The sequence below is a fragment of the Onychomys torridus genome, chromosome 8, assembly GCF_903995425.1.
Source record: "Onychomys torridus chromosome 8, mOncTor1.1, whole genome shotgun sequence".
Classification (NCBI taxonomy): Eukaryota; Metazoa; Chordata; class Mammalia; order Rodentia; family Cricetidae; genus Onychomys; species Onychomys torridus.
In genome coordinates, this window is record NC_050450.1 from 85,106,777 (window position 1) to 85,114,415 (window position 7,639).

Below are 7,639 nucleotides of genomic sequence, written 5' to 3' on the forward strand. Positions count from 1 at the left end.
GAAAAACAAAACACTGGATGCTGTCACTCCTGTAGCTAAAAGCCTTCACTGGGGGCTAGGCAGGTGTCACTTCCTGCTCAAGCATTAGAGATGTGAGTTCATATTCCCAGAACTCATGTAAAAAGCTGGAGCCCAGCATCTGAAACGCCGTCATTCACTGCGAGGTTCGGCACAGACTAGAGGATGACGGTGCTTTGCTGGCTGCCCCCCTAGCTCCAGGCTTTGTGAGACACAGCAGGAGCAGAGCAAGACCCCCAACATCCTGCTCTGGCCTCTGAGTCACGTGTATCCCATACACCGTGCCTTCACTGGAACTCCGCCATGTACAAAGTCAAAGCTTTCTACCTAAACCAGCAGGTCCTTCACACCTGGACCACCAACGCCCTCCACACTCTATACCTCCTACTTTGTGTAGTCTTTTCTCTCAAGGAAAGGTGTCACAGTCCCTAAACACATAGGTCTCTTCCTAACTAGTCCCCTTTCCCCTTAGGTAAGCCTGGTAAGCTCAGGTTTAAAGGCCCTGATCAAAATCTCTTCTCAAGCCGGGCAGTGATGGCACACGCCTTTGATCCCAGCACTCAGGAGGCAGAGGCGGGCGGATCTCTATGAGTTCGAGGCCAGCCTGGGCTACCGAGTGAGATCCAGGACAGCCAAGACTATACAGAGAAACCCTGTCTCAAAAAAACAAAACAAAACAAAACAAAAAAAAACCACTCTTCATCAGGCTCATGTAAAGGGCATCCCTCTCACACTGTCTGCTGCTGTCTGTCTGTCTGTTTTGGTGCTAGGGATTAAACTCAGGGCCTCCCACATGCGAGGCAGTCTTTACCACAGAGCTCCACTCTCCCTCATGACGGCCCTAAGACACTGAGCTATAGTGGAAGGGCTGAAGCTCCCAAACAAGACGATCAGGAAATTAATTCAGAGTTCAGGAAGGACCGTCCGCATGCACTCACATCTGCATACGACCTGTTTAGCCCAATGTTCTGTTCCCAGGCCAGTTTCCAGTTTGGCTTGCTTCATGGAGTAGCTGAGGACTCCACCCGGGTTCTGTGAGTCAGCTGCATTAGGGTACAGGGGTTTTGGTGGGGAGGTGGGGTTGACTATCCTGCTGGGTGGCTGTCAGGCCACTTCTGGGACAAAAATTGAAGGTAGTCACCTATGTCCTACCTAGAGGCCCTACGAAGAGCCTGTGAGACATGTGGGTGAGGGACAGTGAGAAAACCTAGAATTCACCAGTGGTTGGTTGGTTGGTGTTTTCTTTCTGAGACAGGGTCTCAAGTAGCTCAGCCTTGCCTGAAACTCATGATGCTCCAGCCCCCATCTCCCAAGAGCTGGGATTATAGGCATGGGCCACCAGACACAACTTGCACCAGCAGTGGTTTTTTTGTTGTTGATTGTTTGGTTTTGGAGACAAGGTTTCTCTGTGTAGCCCTGGCTGTCCTGGAACTCACTCTGTAGCCCAGGCTGGCCTGAACTCACAGAGATCTGCCTGCCTCTGCCTCCTGAGTGCTGGGATTAAAGGTGTGTGCCACCGCTGCCTGGTGCACCTGTAGTTTTGAACTGAAGGATTCTGCCCTTTTAAAGCCTGTTGATTGTTTGTTTCATTTGGGGCTTATTACTCTTACTAAAAAGGCGCAAAGACGGGAACACTTTTGAGTGTGTGTCCCTTGTACTGGAGATTGAATCCAGGGCTTCATGCATGCTAGACCAGTGCTCCACTGAACCATATCAATGGAGTCTTTGAAAAATTCACTCATAAGCCCCCCCAGACTACCACACAAATTCTTTTCTCGCAGATCTCTTTTTCCAAGCTGTCCCCTCTCTTCCAAGTGAGGGAAGAGGCTAGGCTCCAAAGTGCTGGATTTCTCCCTGGCCACGGTTTATTTTTGCCATGCATGGGAGCAAACACAGAGCCTTGTGCATGCTGGGTAAGTGCTCTACCTCTGAGCTACAGCTCCGGTCTCCTGAGCATACTTCAGACTCAGCAGAAAGCCTTTCTCCAGTTCTGAAGTTGGGCTCCTGTCCTGTCCCAGGAAGTCAGTCCCTAGGATGGAGCCAGGCGTCTGTATGAAGAAGATACTCAGATCATTCGTGTGTGTGTGTGTGTGTGTGTGTGTGTGTGTGTGTGTGTGTGTGTGCAAGGCACACACTCCTTCACCAAAGACCGTCAGCCAACCCACTCCGACCCTTCCATCCCTGACTAGCTCCTTGGCCCACCCTACCTGCAGTGGTATTTGAAGAGCAAAGGTGCTCAGCTGGTTCCCGTCGGGTCTTCCCAGGTCACCCAGGGCGCCATCTTGTCCCTGATGGGCCTGGAGGCAAGTGGTATCAGTGCTGGTTCCCTTCTTGACTCCAGCTGCTTTCAGCCTCTTCCCAGTCCAAGTTGTCACTCTGTCCCCATTTTTAGTGTACAAAGTTACTCGCTCTCCCTGCTTCCAGTCCCATGTTCATCTCCATCTCCACTGCACACTCCCCACTCCCAGCATAGTGCCTGTGGCAGGTGCACAGGTGTCACTGCACATCTCACAGCCTTACCCGATTCTCATTCAGGCTCAGCTTCCTCTATGTCCACTTTCACATTCCCCTGCCCCCCCATAACCCCCTTTCAGCCTCCTGTTAAGCCCCCTTTATGCTTTTCCTACTTCCCAGCCCTCCTTGTTCGCCTCTGCATGTGGCTGCCTTGGTCTATCCAGGGTCCCCAAGGATGCCAAACACACTGAAGGAGGTACACGGAGTCACAGTCTCTGTCCCCAGGAAGCTGCCGACAGCTTCAGGGGCAGCTTCTAGAGAGATCCACAAGGCTCGACAATGCTTGTGGCCTTCAGTCTAGAAGAAGCATAGCCTTTGTAAGAGGGCAGCCTTGGGCTCCACACTGGTTCACACCCCCTCCTATAGCCCAAGCTTGACAGGATAGTTGTTCAATTACAGGTGCCTCAGCCTTCTGAGGGTGCTGACTTTTGCCTTAAGGATCTCCCCATAGCCTCTGCCTTTTCCTCCTCTGGTTTTCTCTCTCTGCATCCTCTCTCTGTCTGTGGGAATGAAGACTTTCCCAGCCTGCCCTGCTTCCGTGATACACAAACCCTGACAGTGGCCTGATGGGAAAACTCTTGGTTTGAGTGAACCATGGTTCCCCCACATAGGTTCCTCCATGATTTCTGTGGTCTCAGCCACTCCAGTCTTCCAGGAATGCTAAAAGTAGATTCCCTGTTATGTTTTAGCTGTCCCCACTCTGCATCCTAGTGCATACATACAGCCACCAACCGCCCTGTCACAGACCCAGGGATACCACTCCTGTCTGCCCCATGCCCTGACTCCCCAACTCCTCTTGGCTTTCCTGCCCAGGTGATGGCTGCTGGCCAACTGCCACAGAATCTCCCAGCAAAGACATTCCAGCCATCCTCCCATAGGGTTCTTCCTCTTTGCTAGCCCTCCTGGGTGGGATCTGCACAACTTCCCGAAGGGCAGAGAGAAGATGCTCTCTGGACGGGTATTGGTCCCCTGCAGCCCTTCATGTTCTTGCCACCAGAGGGCGCCCAAGGCATTTCCAGAAGCCCGTGACCATGGTTTAACCTGACAGCCACAGGAGGCCCAGGTAACCTGGTATTATTAGGACCTACTGTTGGCCAGCCTAGGCCCTGCTTGACCCCCATCCATCCCAACCCCTGCTGTGAGAGTATTCGGGCCCCCTACAAAGAGACTCTGTAAGAAGAGTCACTTGCCTCCTCAGGAAAGCACATTGTCACCAACAGCCTCTCAGTGTCCCAGAGAACAGCATCCCAGTCCACCTCGGGGCTCCTACACTTCACCTCCTACTGGCCCTCTCTTAACCATGGCCATACATATCTCCACAGAGCTGCTAGTCTTTTCCCGACTTCCCATAGCAGACTGGAGGCGTCCCCAGGATAGAAAGGACTTAGGCATACAATGAGCAAGCTTGGCATCCTCCCCGGCCCCTCTCACCTGGACCTCTTGCCCTCTCCATAAAGCCACACTGGAATAGCCTCCCAAGGGGTCCCCTGAGACTCTTGAGTGTGGAGAGTGGGGGGGGGGTCACAGAGGCCATTGGCAGAGTTCCTTCACCTGGAAGCACGACCCAGCTGGCAGAGACTCGGGAAGTGGGCGATGATAGTGATAACAATAATAATAATCATATTAATAATACCATCGGGGCCACAAAATGGCTGTGAAATACCCTCTAATGATCCCTTGTATTTATAGATCTCCTTCTCTTCAGAGCCATTGCCCAATTAACCCTCCCAGCTTCCCTAGAAGGGACAATTAATACCATATTTTATGACCAGGGGAAACCGAGGCCTGAGAAGGTGCTGGAGTTGGCTGAGGTCACAGTGAATTGGCGATAGAAGAATTTCTAGAGTAGCACGCTTGTCCTTTTCTCTGTACCCAGACCCACACGCACGCACATACATGTACTCACTACCCATACCAGCTCTGCCTAGCCGGGCATCTCAATGCCTGGGAAAACTCAGGACTTGGGCAAAGGATAGCTGCTTGCAGTGATGAGCACAGCGGCCTTAGTTAAAGAGGGCTTGGCCAGGGGCAGTGGGGGCTCTGAAGACATGCTCATTTCTGACGGGCATGCCTCCCAGTCTTTCATGGCCCCAGTCAAGACTGTTGAGAAAAGGAAGCTAGGGTCTTGGGATGCCCCCACACAGCATCTCCCTACAAAAAAAGGCACAAGGATATGCTTTTCTGTGGGCATATGTGTGGTGTGAGCACTGGCACATGCATATCCTATGCATATGTTTGTGTGTGGCGACAAGAAGTTGACTCCTTGGTCGTTCCATCGGTTCTTTTTTTAGAGACAGGGTTTCTCTGTACAACAGTCCTGGCTGTCCTGGAACTCGATCTGTAGACCACACTGGCCTTGACATCAGAGATCCACTTCCCAAGTGCTGGGACTAAAAGTGGGCGCACCACCACCTGGCTTCCACCTCATTTCTTCTTCTCCTTCTTCTTCTCCTTCTTTTTATGATTTTTTATGATTTATTTATTTATTTGCGTTGGTGCATCTGTGTAAGGATGTTGGATCCCCTGGAACTGGAGTTACAGAGAGTAGTGAGCTACCATGTGGGTGCTGGGAATTGAACGCAGGTCCTCTGGAAGAGCCGCCAGTGCTCCCAACTGCTGAGCCATCCCTCCAGCCCACCCCCCACCCCCAGTTCTTGACACCGAGTGTCTCACTGAACCTGGAATCTGGAGATTCAGCTAGACTGGGGCCTGCAAACCCAGGGATTCTCCTGTCTCCAGCTCCCCACACCTGGACTACAGAGGTGCAACCACTGCACTCGGTGTTTGGCTTGGGGGCCGGGGATTTGAACCTGGGTCCTCATGCTTGTGTAGCAACCATTTCATCAGACAAGTCATCTCCCAGGCCCCCAGTGATACGTCCTTAAGAGCAGATGTCCACCCTGACACTCCAGTCAAATCTTCCATGCCACAGTACTAGAAGACAGCGAGGCCATTCCTAAGAAGGAAGGGGAGAGACAGGCAGACCTTAGAGAGGTGAAGGTAGGGGAAGCAAGAATACCTCTTGAGAGGGCTGGACAGTCACCTGTAACTCACACGTGTGAGGCACAGATACATAGGCAAGACACCAATGCACGGAAAGGAAATAAAATAAGAAAATTTCTGGTTGAATATTTAGCTCAGTGGTAGAGCACTTGCCTAGCAAGCACAAGGCCCTGGGTTTGATCCTCAGCTCAAAAAAAAAAAAAAAAAGTAGAATATTTTAAAGTTGACCTTTTGAAGGCTAAGAGCAATCACGTGGCCTACCTGGGAGGGCTCCAAGCACAAGAAAGAATGAGGGGCAGGGCTGGGACCCAGGCCTGAACTTCAGCTTTAGGTTTTCATCTTAAAAGTGGAGAAGAAATAGGAAAGTCCCACATGGTGGTGCACACCTAACATCCCAATACTCAGGCAACTGAGGCCAAAGGACCATGAGTTTCAGGCTAACCTGTGCTACATAAGGAGACCGATCTCAAAAGTGAGAAAGGACGCTGGGCCTGGGAAATAAAGGGAGAACTTTTTTCCCCAGGCCTGGGAAGCAGGATCATGGTGTTGTTTGCAGCAGAGAGAACAAAGGTCACCTGAGCTAAGAACTGGCTGTCATGAAAAGGAGTTCTGATAACCGAAAGGGACAGTGATGTAAGAGCAGGGTGGCATTTGTCTGTCACACTCTGGCCTGGAGAGAGGCTCCTGTTTGGCTTTGGCCACTAAGGTTGTTGGGGTCTCTGTATTAAAAGAACAGCAGCACCAATCAGAGTAGCCTTTAAATTGATGTTCCTGGCCTAGTCCACCCCCAACCCCCACGCGCCTCCCCCACCAGCCCACACCTGCCCCAGGCTTCCACTCTCCCTCTGGCTTCTGACCCCTGCAGCCCCAGCCTGGGATGGGCTCTCTCCTGGTTCCTAGTTTCACCTCTGAAACGCCAAGGCTCCACATTGCTGAGATTTTACTAGGGCTCCCAGCTGGGTCCCACCTTTGATCTGGCTTCAAAAAATCAAGAGCCCTAACAGGAGAGTAATTTTCCCTCGACCTGCTGGGGAGGAAGGCAGGCTGGAGGCAGGTCCTGACCAGCCCGGTCCACTCTAGTGAGAAGCTGGTGGCAGGGGTGGGGGCCATGGGAGCAAAGCCACCTTTCCTCCCTACCTTCCTTTTCTGTCAGAGTGCAGACCCACTTACAGCAGGAGGAAAGCCCAGGTAGGTGCCTTCAGCACCTTGTCCCCACACTGGGCTTTTCCCCATTGCACCCTGCTGGGCTGGGTTACTACTGAACCTCTCTGTCTTTTCCCTACAGTCCCCCTGACCTGTCCCCGGGGAGTGGCCACTGACCACACAGGGTGGGGCCTGACAGTGGGCAAGTCCACCCAATCAGGTGAGCACTTGAGACGTGACTCAGGTCGCTGTCCCCACAGCAGTGGGACTCTCTTAGAAGTCTGGACTCAGATAGGAAGAAAAAGTCAAGCTGGGAAAAGGAGGGACCAGCTTCATAGTGGCACCCCCCCCACCCCACCCCACCCCAGGCTGCAAGCCCTGGCCCACAGTTTCCGTCATCCTCAGACAGAGGCCCCACCCTTTTCTGTTCAAAGCTCTCGGTCCTCACCTGTTGGAAAGATGCTCACCTGCCTTTTTAAGTGGTTAGCAGTGTGTGTGCATCCTCCATCCCCAGCTGAGGTCCTGGGCTTCTCAATGCAGGTACGGACGGAGCCTGGAAGGTGGCAAAGCTCTCTACCAGTTCAGTTGCCTGCAGGACAGACAAGGGCGGACAGTGGATAGCCTCCTTAAGTGTGGAAAGAGTAGGGGTCATCCTAGGAGAAGCCCGGCAGCCCAGTTTAATTGAATAAGAGTTAAAAGTAAGGGACCAGGGAGAATCCTTTTGCAGCGTTTTGACCCTGACACTCAACACCAGGAGTTTTGTACATTTTCGTGACCATATTTTGCCATCTGCATCTGAGTCCAGACTTCTAAGAGAGTCCCCCCTTCCCCCTTTGTTGCCTAAATATTGGGGACTCTCCTAGGATTGTCTAGACCGGTGTGTACTGCCTCACACACACAATCTGGGGACATGTGGGGAACAGGGCCGTGACTGTCGGGTAAACATGAGCCCAGAAGCTCG